The following is a 13,827-nucleotide window of genomic DNA, read 5'->3' as shown; positions in this document are numbered from 1 at the left end:
AATGTCTATTAGTTAAGTGATGGAGCTAAGGTTCCAATTTAGGTATCCTGGCTCTAACTCTCTAGTGCCCTTTCCAGTGAACCAATCTGCCTCTTGCATGATTATGGCCAGTTTTCCCAACTAGGACCGTGAGTTCCAGATCCGGCCCTGTAGCCCTCACAGCACTCTGCACAAGACTAGGCACACTGAGAAAAAGGAAGGAAGGAAGGAAGGAAGGAAGGAAGGAAGGAAGGAAGGAAGGAAGGAAGGAAGGAAGGAAGGAAGGAAGGAAGGAAGGAAGGAAGGAAGGAAGGAAGGAAGGAAGGAAGGAAGGAAGGGAGGGAGGGAGGGAGGGAGGGAGGGAGGGAGGGAGGGAGGGAGGGAGGAAGGAAGGAAGGAAGGAAGGAAGGAAGGAAGGAAGGAAGGAAGGAAGGAAGGAAGGAAGGAAGGAAGGAAGGAAGGAAGGAAGGAAGGAAGGAAGGGAGGGAGGGAGGAAGGAAGGAAGGAAGGGAGGGATAATTTTAATTTCAGTCTCTTCTTTCTACTTACTCCTGGACAAAAAGTTCAATTAATTCCTGTTATTTTTCCAGTTTATGTCTCTAGTGAACCAAGACACAAAGTAGATTAGAGTAAGCTAACAAATTAGACAATTACTTCATGAATAATCTTTTGATATGCAAATGAATACAAAACAATTAAAACCAGAGCTGGGTCTATGGGACATTGAGTAAATTATACTAGTCCTTGGCATGAGAGCTCCTCTCAAATACTAAACTGGCTCATTCACTGCAAAATATGGCAGATGTATATAGATTCATAGGCTATCCAATCCAAAAAAGACCTTGAAAAATAGAGCAAAGAATGTCAGAGATGGAAAGGCCTTAGAACATAGAACTTCAAGACAAATGGAGGTAATATGGTACTGTTGGAAAAGTACCAAACTTGGAGCCACTTCTACTTACTACTTATGGACTATCACTTACCTAACCTTTCTGAACATCAGTTTTCTCATCTGCAAAATAAGGGGCTTGGGACAAGATAAAGTCTAGACTTCCTTTCAACTCTAGATCTATGAATATTTTTCATCCTATAACTTGAAGGGATTTTATAATATAGATAGACTAGAGTAGGGGGTGGGGGGGAGGGGGGACAAACCCTGGAGATCATTTAGTCCAAATGTCATTTTACAGATAAGGATATTGAGACCTAAATGTGCTTTCACTCTCTCTTCATCCTCTCCAGCTGATAAATACTTTACAGCCTTGGACTAAAGCATCATTGACCAAAGTCCACCAGTTATTTAGCTTCCAAGCCACAGATGACAATACAGGAGACAATAATAATATAGGAAACTCTGAAATTTACAATCACACAATTTTTTTTAAAGCTAGTGCTCCAGTTTTTAAAAATATTAGCCCCCTTTCTCCAAAATGACTACTAGGAATAGATGGCTTAAGTTGTTGCTTAACATTAATGTTGTTGATCTAACTAAGGGGCAGATAAAGCTAGGAATGAAATCTTTTGATCCTGCTAAGTCCTACTCCCTGATCTGGAAAGCAAGTCTCTCCAGTGAATTCTGGGAAATTATAATCTTCATCACTGAAGTTTGTTACCTAAAACAGATTCTGCATCTGATTTTACAGAATTGTCCATCAAAATGTGACTCTTATCTCAAGGGCACATGTGTCATGATCAAAGACTCAACGTTCATCCTCTTTTAATGCAGGGCGTGAGGGGGAGACCATAGAGCTTGTATTTAAGTATGAGGCTCAAGTTTATGTGTAATATTGGCAAAATAGAACTTAAAAGTTGGCCCTGTTCATCTATCAGACATAATGCAACATGACATGCTACAAAACCAAGTAATCTCTTCCTGGTAAGTGTTTGACCTCAAGGTTCAGGGAGCTGAAGAAAGCCTTGACTAAGAATCCAGGTAGATCCACAGTGAAGGTCAAGGGTCTCAAAATAGATGTGTGTTCAAAAATCAGTTACAAGGGAGGTAGCTAGGTGTCTCAGTGAATTGGAGACAGGAGATCCTAGGTTCAAATCTTGCCTTAGATACATCCTAACTGTGTGACCCTGGGCAAGTCACTTAACACCTCCACCCACCCCATTGCCTAGCCCTTACTACTCTTCTACCTTGGAACCAATACATAGTATTGATTCTAAGACAAAAAGGAAGTGTTTTTAAAAAATCAGTTATAAGGATTTCACCTGTTGAAATGAACATGAAGGTAGAACTGAAGCTAAGAGAATAGAATGACTTACTGGGGAAAGGATGAGCAGGACATAAACATCATTCTTCAAAGGTCCAAACTGAGTCAGAACACTGGGAGTCTGTCCAAGAAAAAAAGAAGTGGGTCACCAGCAGAGCTCCAAGGGGAAGGGTAGTAGGTATCTCAGAGCTCCAGCAATAATTATAGGGTACGTACAGTCAGGAACAAAAATTCCCTAGAAAATAACCTAGTATCTAAGGATGGAATCTGGATATCTTCTGTACCACTGTTGCAAAGAATTAGAAATTGAAGAAGTGCCCATCAGTTGGAGAATGCTTGAACAAATTGTTGTATGCTAATTTAATAGGATACTCTTGTACTTTAAGAAATAACAAATATAAAAAAAATAAACAAAAAATAACAGAGGCGTTGATTTCAAAGAAACCTGGGATGACTTGTATAAAGATGCTGAATGAAATAAGCAGAACCTGGAGTACAATTTATACCTCTGATCAATGCAATGACCAATTCACTATTCAAAAGGATTCATGACAGAAGCAATAGAGTCAAGATGCAGAATTAGACATATATTTTTGCATATGACCTTAGCAAGAATTCATTTTTCTTATCTATTTGTTACAAGGCTTTTCTTTTCCTTGTTTTCACTGAGGGAGAGGAGAGAGGGAAAGAAAATAGATTTTTGTTGATTGAAAAGAATTAAAAATAAATAAAATATAAGAATGATGGACTCTCTCCCAGAAATTAAGTATACTTATCAGATGAAATTAATATATATAGCTATAGACATAGATTTGCCTGGAATCTTGCTAACCTGATAAAGAAGATTTAAAAGTAAAAATGGAGAAGAGAAAATATCCCACATCTACCTGCTGAGCCAATTATCACAGAATGGAGCAAGAATAAAGGAGGAAGAAGAGGCTCAATAATTATCAGGAAATGACATCCAAGAGTGGGAAAGCACTCTTATGACCCTTGATCTCAGATGTTTTGTGTGCAAATGTACAGAGTAAGGGTTGTAAACAAGTTGAACTGAGGACTTTAATACAAAAAGCTAAGTTTGGCTCCAAATATATCAATGAGTCCTGGTAAGATAGTATTCAGGGGGATTTGATTGTGGAAGGATATACTTTATTCCAACAAAACAGGATAAAAGCAAAGTGAGAGAGAAAGTGGAACTATTTAACTCTTACTTTGTTTCTCTTTCTTCTACTAAGAGAAATCATTCTTAGACTGGGAAGGATAGAATAAAAATGGTTAATAGATAATAGAAAGTCAAGATACATGCAATAGGAGTGTTTTCAATGAATTCAAAGCAGCAGATCTAGACAAACTACATCCCAAGATACTGTAACAATCAGTGTATGCAATCAATGAGTAGCAATTGGTCTTTTTATGCCACAATAATTTACTGACATGACCTTCATGATAGAACCTTCCCTTGTAACAAAGAAAAGCCATTGAAGAAAACCAGCAATAGCAACTATGTTTGAAAAAGTATAAGATATTCTGCCCCAGCAGCCCATCCCTTTTCTCATGGGAAGAAAGTATGCTTCATCATCTATCCTTCAAAAATGATGAGCTACACTAAAGTCAAGATCACCACTGTATTATTTGTGGACTACAGCCCATTGTCCTGTAGCACTTCTATTTTGAACATATTAAAAAAAAGTTGACCAACTGCTCCTCATTGATAATTTAAGGGGAAAAAAAGCCATGTCAGACTAAGTTCATTTAAAACAACATTTAGGTTTCATTCAATAGCACTAAGGGAGGAACCAAGAAAAGCCTTCTAAAGAAGATAGCCATTGAGAAAAGTCTTGAGGGCAGCCAGTGATTCCAGATAGCAAAGGTGAGAAAGGAGGGCATTCCAGGCATGAGGGACAGACAGTCCAAAGACAAAAAGATGAGGAGAAAGCAGCATGTGATGCAGTTAATAAATCTATATAGCTTGATGAGAGATCACATGGAAGGGAGTGATGTGCAATGTAAAGATTAAAAATAATATATAATAACTAAATATATTTTATAAAGTTTTATTAATAATAGCTAAAGCAAAAGAAGCTGCCTGAACTCAGCCTGGTCGGGGGTCCAAGAGAGGGTGTGGGAGGAGTTACAGCCAGTTAAATACCAATAACATAATCTCACCAACGTGGAGACGCAGGAGAGATTATAGGGAATTTTGGGAAATACTAAGGACTTCTGGGGAATGAAGTCAAAGTTCAAAATATCTATTTATACGTATCCCCCTGTGATCCTATTGGGAGACTAGTCTCCATAACAAGATCATGGAAACATAATCAACTTAAAAATTACAATAATTTGTGGATAAAAGGGGGGGGGGGAAGGGGGCAGTCCCCTCTGGCATAAGAGTATACATTTTTTTAAAAAGACATTTCAACCCCCCATAGTTCAATTCACATCCCAAAGTTCACTCTGGATCTTCTGGTACAGCATGTGGTCTCTGCAGGCATCTATCTTCAAGGATCATTCTGGATCCTGGGAGGTAGCAAGTATTTTATCCTATAATTGCTCAAATTTAAATCAAAGTTCAAACAATACCTTGACTTCCCTAAGGTGAATAATAACAAACACAAGGATCACTCAGGGATGCATGTCTGAGTTATGAGGAATATGAATCAATTTGCAAAGGAAAATCCAAAATATTAAAGAAAATCCAAACAAAAAAAGAAAAAAAACCTTGTGGGTAAAATATAAAATATCAAAGTCGTATCTCTAGAAAATCTAAGTAAAGGAAAAACAAATCTATAACAGGTCCTTGAAACAGGGCCCAATTAAAATGATTTAAGCAATTATGCATTTACTCAATCAGTAACTAGGACTACGGTAAGTTTGCCACACTATGAAAGACAGAAAAGGTGCTAGATTTCAGCAGCAAATGGGAGCCAGGATGGCAGCAAAAACTGATAGAATATGGCTCAGAGAAAGTCCAGTCTCTGACATATATCAAAACAGTCACAACCTCAAACCCCAAACAAGTTCAAGTCCTCTTGTCTTAAATTAGGCTCAAAATTACATCAATCCCACTAGGATCAGGTCTCTTTGACCTTGTGCTACATAGGCACTATGCAGGTGCTCTGTGCTTCTGTAGCACTATACAGTGACTCTAATCAGACAGAATCATTAAGCAAAGTCCCATAATTTTTTTAAACAATAAATGGCATCATTTTTATACTCTAAAGCTTTGGGGGCATGCATTGGCATTAGAGCAAATGTATTTTAAACTTATATTACTGAAAAATCAAAATTTTTAAAAATCTCAATACTCCTGACATGTGTTTCAAAAACAAAAAGGAGAGAAAAAATAAAACTCATATGCTATATTGCATATTGTAAGGGGACACAAAATATCAAAAACTAAACTCCAATGGTGTCTTCCTCGTGTAGAATATTTAGGGTTTGTGCTGTCTGAGGGGTCCAGAAGCATTTCCCAAAAGAGAGTAGCAGTGCCCCAAAGACCAAAAGGAAACTCAGAGCTATCTTAGGAATGTAAAGGATAAATTTTAGCATTGTGACCTAAATTATATTAATTATTGGTCACCATGGATATCCCAAATAATAAAATAAAAATACCCAACTCAGTCTGAAATTTTATGGTGATTTAATTAATATAATGGAAAGAAATTAAGAATAAGGGAGAAGGAAAGGGTGTGGGATTTTCTCCTGCCTGGCTTGTACCAGGTAGGAAGATTAGGGGATCTAGAAAGTAAGGGTTTGGAGTGTGAAAGAGGAAGGAATCAGCCTGAACTCCAAGAGGGCTCAGTCAAGATGCCTGAACCTGAATTAGCTCAAGGGAAAACTCACCACCAAAACCCAGACAAATAGCTGCCACCAAGCCAAGATGTCGGAATGCTTAACACGCTGCCAGCTGCCAGCCAGAGACGCCTCTCTGGGAAAGAGGGCAAAGAGAGCAAGTGACATGCCTTATATAGATGGTTTTAGGTCACTTTCCTGCATCTCATCTGTACCAATGATAGCTTAGCTTAACTTAGGACAGCCCAGGGGTCTGTCCGCTGTTTCTGCACATGTCTGTTGAAGGCCATTTTCTCAGATAATTAAATCTTTGAGTATGGTACAGACATTCCTGACCTTGTTAAACTAAGTAGGGTAGAGAAATATAGAGTTCCCAAGACTTGATTTTCTGTTAAACCAAGTAACTCCATTGTTACTAATCAGGAAATAGCTAAATCAGATCTTCTAAAGTACAGTCTTAGTAGGGCAGATTAGTTTTAAAATTCACAGGAACCACAGGTTTTTGTAGAAAATGGATTCCTAATTATGATGAACTTACAAAACCACTGACTGCTTTAACAAAAGACACTGAGAAAGATCCACCAAAGCTAAAACCAGAGCATTTGCAAGCAATTGCAGAGCTAAAAGAGACAATATTATCAGCTCCTGCTCTTGGTATCCCTAATTATTCGAAACCATTCTTGCTCTATGTCTATGAGCGAAAGGGAATACCTTCAGGAGTTTTGACTCAGAGCTTAGGACCAGACCAATGTCCTATTACATATTATTCTGGTCAACTAGATCCTATATCCACAGGAATAGCTCCATGCTTAAGAGGGGTGGCAGCAATTGCATTGCTTGTTACCAAATCTGCAGATTTAGTATTAGGCTGCCCACTGATAGTTTATTGTTCACATAAAGTTGAAGCACTTCTCCAAAAGCTCAGAACACAGGCCTTTTCAGATCAGCACCTAGCTAAATATGACAGTGTTTTGGGATAATGAACATATAACATTAAAGAGATGCAACACCTTAAATCCAGCTACATTATGTAAAATTGGAGATTTGAACCCCAGACTTCAATCCCCAGAAGTTCTTGCTCTAGTTCCCAAGATGCCCTCTAATCTCACTGAGATCCCCACCTGGTTGAGATCAAAATTTCTATTTATACTGGCTGTAAAGCCTACTGACTCTCTCTTCCTGCTTGCACTTCCAAACACTCACATCTCTCAAGATGTAGAGTAAGTGGCTATGAATGGCCTCTGCGCCTAGGCACGTGCTTTCTTATTTTTGTATTTTTATTTATTTCCCAATCTTTAATAAACTTGTAAAAACATAATACTTTTATTAATAGAAACTAAAATTTTAATATTAAGAGTATGGCAACCACGAAGGGATATGACAAAATACCCTCAATCTTTTTAACTTTCCTAAATCTTTACTAAGTTCAGCCTTTAATAGCAAGCACCTAGTTTTTTTTAAGCCAAGTTCCTCCAAGAATGTTCAGAAAAGCCTCTTGATCCAGACCTGTTTGATTCAAATTGCTCCCGCTCCTGAATGCTGCCTGCCTGTTTCTGGGACCCCGACCCCAGCAGCTCCTGCTCCTGGTCTTTCTCTTGCTCACCTGGCCCAGCTGATTCCTGCACCTCTGGCCTCTGACCCAGACAGCTTATCGCCCCAGGCCCAGCCCCAGGACCCAGGCTGCTGGTAGCAGACCCAATTTCTTCAGGATCAAAAACCAGCTGGTAAAATACGGGGATAATTTTCCCTTAGGCTGCAATTAGCCTCCATGTGGACTGGGGGCAGGGGATCACAGGGAGGGAAAAAGAAAGAAAAGAAGGTAGAGGCTTTTCCAAACAGGAACTTACAAGCATGGCTACTTTAAGAGGATATCTTTTGACTGTATTGATCCTTTCATTTATATCATCTGCATGCCAGGGGAAAAATTCAGCTCCCTGCAACTCTTTAGCCAAATATGAGATTGCTCACTATGGGGAAGCAGCTCAGCGGCTTAGTGAATTGAAAGCCAGGCCTAGAGATGGGAAGTCCTTGGTTGAAATCTAGCCTCAGACATATCCTGGCAATGTGGTGCTGGACAGGTCCCTTAACCCCCGTTGTCTACCACTTACCAATCTTCTGCCTTCTGACAATAGGCATCTAAATGAATAATTAAAAAAAAAAAACAACAAGGAACTTTAAAGAGACTGGAGGTTGTATTTTTAAGGCATTTCAGACTCCAATGTTTTATAAAAATCTCTGTATTCTATTACATTTGCTGATTGTTTTGTTTAAGATTCAACTTTGTGATTTTAAGTTCATATATTACTGCATTCACTACTATTCTGTTACACTGAATCAATTCTATTGCTTTTCCCCTATAACTATACTGAACAAACATTATTGAGTAAGCCCATATAAAAGCAGCTTTTCTATTTTTGACTTTGCAAATTGTCACATAGAGGATAGATGGACTCCATCAGAAAATTGCTATAACAACCTTTGGAAATTTTAATGAGTTTTACTTTGTTTCTAAATATCTCAATTTGATTTTAAGGGTTCTTTAGACATAATTTTTAGAATTTTACTTAACAATCTCTGGTCATTTTGCCTGCCCCTACCACAAGGTAAAGCCCATTCTAGTAGCTGAAGTGAAATACAATTATAACCCCCAACCTCCCGCATTTATAAAATGTGAATGGAAGCTGGGCAGTTAATCTCAGGGCATATACCCCTAGAAGTCTCCCAAAAAGGAAAAAAAAAGGAAGAATCTCTCATTTATACTCTTCAGCTCATTTTACTTCCACCAGAATGATATCTAGAATTCCTGATGTTCAAAACCAAAATGAGTTTTACTTTGTTTAAAAATATGTTTACCAAGGTTGAAAGATTTGCTACATTTGTAAAAATTGTGACAAATATCCATCAGTTCATAGGCTTTTTAAAAATGTCATAAAGCAACTTATGTGAAATATGATAGTGTGTTTGTTTGCTATTGTACCTAATTGGGCTATTGAGAATTTTGGGGATACTGATTCCTACATATCTGTACTGCTGTTCAATTCATTTGCTTATACTCACAGTGGATCATGGCCAGATATGAAGAGGAAATGGATATCATTTTTGGTGAGAAAGCCTTGTATTCTATATTTTCTTAGCTGACACAGTATGTCAATAATTATTAGCTACATTTTGAATTTTTAAAACTCTTTTATTATATTTTTCTTGCATGGGCAATATGCTATTTCAGTTTTTTATTTTTTCTCTCCTTTTTATATTTGAAGCACATGTCACCAGTATTAAAATTTTTCATGGGGGCAGCTGGGTAGCTCAGTGGATTGAGAGTCAGGCCTAGAGATGGGAGGTCCTAGGTTCAAATCTGGCCTCAGACACTTCCCATCTGTGTGACCCTGGGCAAGTCACTTGACCCCCTTTGCCTAGCCCTTACCACTCTTCTGCCTTGGAGCCAATACACAGTATTGACTCCAAGACGGAAGGTAAGGGTTTATTAAAAAAAATTTTTTTCTTTAACTTTTTGATTTTGCAGTACTATAAGTTTAAAATACATTTGCTATAATGTCAATGCATTCCCCCCAAAAGCTTGAGACTATAAAAATGATGCCACTGATTGTTTAAAAAATTATGGGACTTTGCTTAATGATTCTGTCTCATTCCAGGACAAGATACACAAAAGAGCCATTGCATAGGGCCAAAGATAAACCAATTCAGGATGGATTGATGCACTTCTAGCCAATACAATGGTCTTGAACCTAATGGGAAGACTCAAGGTTGCGATGTTTAACATATGTTAAGACATAGGCCTTCCTTGTGTCCACACTCACTCTGAAAATACTTACAGACAAATATCCCAAACTTGGCTCCAAACCTGGCTTCTATAATCTAGTCCCTTTTCTGTCTTTTCATAGAGTGGCAAACTTTCTGTAGTCCTGGCTACTGACTGGGTAAATGCATCATTGCTTAGATCATTTTAATTGGTCCCTGATTCAAGGAACTGTTATATATTTACTTTTCCTTTACTTGGAATTTTTACACATAAGACTTTGATAGTTTATATTTTCATCCAGAAATTTTCTTTTTTCTTTCTTTTTTGGATTTTTCTGATGTCTTTTTAATTTCTCTTGCCAATTGATTCATAGACCTCATAACTCAGCCATGCATCCCTAAGTGATTTTTCAATCACCCTCTTATGGGAAAATGTAAAAAAATATTATTTTAAATTGCGAAGTTTAAATTCCTTTTAAGAAGAATTTTAGGTTAAGAAACATGCTCCCTCTCTGAATCCAGAAACTAAACTGTTTGGAGAAGACACCACCAAGATGCCTCCAGACCATAAGCTGCATGAGAAGATCAAGAATGAACTTGGGGTGTGGTTGATTGAACATTTATTTGTATCTATACTTTCATGCCAAAGGGGACTGCCCCCTAACTGGCTTTTTGTCAATGCGTCTAGCAATTATTGGTTTTGTTCTTTTTTCCTCTTATCCTCAAATTATTGTAATCCTTAAGTTGATTATGTTTTCATGATCCTTTGGGGAAAATCTTTTTCCCAAAGGATCAAATGGAGAATGTAAAAATGGAAATTTGAACCCCGGACTTCAATCCCCAGAAGTTCTTGCTCTAGTTCCCAGTATGCCCTCTAATCTCACTGAGATCCCCACCTGGGTGAGATCAAAATTTCTATTTAAACTGGCTGTAAAGCCTACTGACTCTCTCTTCCTGCTTGCACTTCCAAACACTCGCATCTCTCAAGATGTAGAGTAAGTGGCTATGAATGGCCTCTGTGCCTAGGCACGTGCTTTCTTATTTTTGTATTTTTATTTATTTCTTAATCATTAACAAACCTCTAAAAGCATAATACTTTTATTAATATAAACTAAAATTTTTATCTTAACAATTATTACCTGATTTACCAACACAGGGGGAACCATTGCATGACTGTGAAACTATAGTGCAATTAATAGAAAGGCCTCAAGAAAATCTGTCAGACACACCTCTTCACAACCCTGACCTAATCTTATTCACAGATGGATCATCATATATGCAGAATGGAATAAGATTTACAGGTGCTGTGGTAGTAAGTAAATTTGAAACCATAAAGTTTCACTACCCAGGAACTTAAGTGCTCAGGGAGCAGAATTAATTGCTTTAAAACATGCATGCGAGCTTGCAAGAGACAAACATGCAAATACGTATACTGATTCCAAATATGAATGTGGATTTGCCATGCTGTCGGGCCTCTCTGGCTTCAGAGAGGATATTTAACATCTAGTGGGAAAAGAATCACTCATGCAGAAATAATTCAAGAATTACTGTCATCTCTCCAACTACCAAAAGAGTTGGCAGTGATTCACTGCAAAGAGCATTCTTTAGGACAAGACTTAGTAACCAGAGGAAATTGTATGGCAGATATGGCTGCACAATATGCTGTGCAAAATGCTCCAGCTTGCATTATAAATCTCTCTGTTATAGATACCACAGATTTAGAAAAAACATACAATAATGAAGAGATTCAGAAGTGGGAGCAAAATTTTGGAGCTAGAAAAGAAAATGGGATTTGGATAGTGTCAGTGGGAAAACCAATTCTTCCAAAAGAATTTTAATCTTACATCTGCCAATTTATACACAAAAGAGGTCATTTTGGGATGCGAGCATTAATTCATAATGTTAAAAGGGCTTGGTTAGCTCCGGGAATTAGCACGGTGGCAAATAAGATCTGCTCAGCTTGCTCTGGGTGTACACAATTTAACCAAAGCATATTTAAGGAAAAGGCTTTTGATGGTCATCCACAAGTTCAGAATTCCCCCAGAGCAGCTAGACTAAATTAAATTACTTGAGGGATTTCATTGTCCAAAATGGAGGGAGAAAGGGAAAAGAATGGAATTGTTTATTCCCAGCTGTGTTCCCCTGGCTCAAAAATTTGCAATCCCAGCTAACTATGAGATACAACTATAAAATTTACACAGACTGAATATAGTCAAATATTATACATGTATGAGCTGTGTAGTCAACTTATATAATATCAATCCCATTTACCTCATTACCTGAACTCAATATGAAGTATTTATGGATAATCATAATGATCCTGTTATGACTTGAACACTATTCTCACAACAGGCCAGGAACATCTAAAGTCAAGCAAGTATAGATAGCTAGTCATTATCAATAGACCAAATGGGAATCATGATTTTAAGAACAAATAATTTATTTTAGGCACTAAAAACTGATGGGGAAGGAATAAGAAATAAAGGAAAAAAACCAGCATCTTGGAGATGCATGCCTCCAAACTGAGATAAATAGTCTCTCTTTTTCTCTCTTTCTTAGGAAACAGCTCTTCTCAAAAGGCTGAACTAACTTCCTCTGAAGAGACGTAAGTTGCTACAGATCCTGGGAGTTGCATTTTTTCCAAGACAAGAAATGAGGACTCATGTCTGGAACAGAACTGGAAGGCGGAGCTTTGGGTACAGCGGGGAATTTGAAAAGAAAAAAAAAAGCTTTCTTGGAGACAGACAGGAAGAAAGTTGGAGAAATAAGGATCAAGGAGGGCAGTTGAGACAGCTGCAGCAGCAGATGGGCAACTCTTCCCAGGAGAATTAGAAACCTCTTAGCACCTTTTTCCTTTCTCTGACTTGAAGTTCAGTTTATTAAAATAATCCAGTAGAGACTGATGAAATTCTGGCTTCTCAGAGAAACCTTTGAAAAAATAGGAGCCTGACCTACTCCCTTGTTTTTTAATAAAAATATGATACTTTGAGGGGGTGTTTTGAGTTTGTGAATTTCTATAGAAAGTAGAAACTGTGAGGAAGAAAATGTTTGTGTGAAATTCAACTGGCTGGGAGATAATAATCCTGACTTGGTAATCAAGACATTGTTTAGAGGCTCCAAGCTTCTTATTAATTCCATTTACAATGTGCATTTTCAGGTTAGTTTTTGTTTTGTTTTTAAGCTTTGCAAATAAAGGAACCTACTTTCTGCCAAAACTAAAACCTTCAGGAACTAATCTTAGTATCTCCAAGCAGACTGGTTGCTTTATTCTAAGGATCTTTCCCCCCACCTCCCCCATCCACTTTTGGGAAAGGGGTTGGGAGAGAGCACTATTGTTCATAACCAAAACCCAAAAATAAAACCATAAATACACCAATGTGAAAGATGACTCCAACAGTTCTTTTATCTAGATATGTTTAGCATTCCCTATCATGTCTTTCAGGATTATCACAGGATCATATATTCAGGATCATTGCATTGCTGAGAGTAGTCAAGTTTTCACACCCATGTACATACAAATATCTTGCCATTCAGGTGAAGAGAATTTTTTCTTAGCCCAGACATCAAAAATCATCAGGGGGAAGCTGGGTAGCTCAGTGGATTGAGAGTCAGGCCTAGAGATGGGAGGTGCTAGGTTCAAATCTGGCCTCAGACACTTCCCAGCTGTGTGACCCTGGACAAGTCACTTAACCTCCATTGCCTAGCCCTTACCACTCTTCTGCCTTGGAACCAATACACAGTATTGATTCCAAGACAGAAGGTAAGGGTTTAAAAAAATTAAAATTAAAAAAAAATTTTTTTAATCATCAGCGAAGACTTGTAGCCATGGATCAGCTGGCTTTGAATAAAACTAATTGTCTTCTCACATCTCTCATAGGATTTCTTGCACTTAAGCATGGTGACCCATTATTAAGTTTCATCTTCTTTCACTTCCACAGAAATAGTTGACCTTCAAATGAATGATGCTTTACTTCCATCAGTATCAACAACCTTTATCTTGGCAAGCATTACTACTCAGAGATCCTCATCTTGAAGTGAATTACCAGTCAGGCCTATTTTGCTTTGGCATGAAATATTGAGC

This window comes from Monodelphis domestica, chromosome 7, assembly GCF_027887165.1.
Source record: "Monodelphis domestica isolate mMonDom1 chromosome 7, mMonDom1.pri, whole genome shotgun sequence".
In the NCBI taxonomy this organism is placed as follows: domain Eukaryota; kingdom Metazoa; phylum Chordata; class Mammalia; order Didelphimorphia; family Didelphidae; genus Monodelphis; species Monodelphis domestica.
This window is presented reverse-complemented; position numbering follows the sequence as displayed.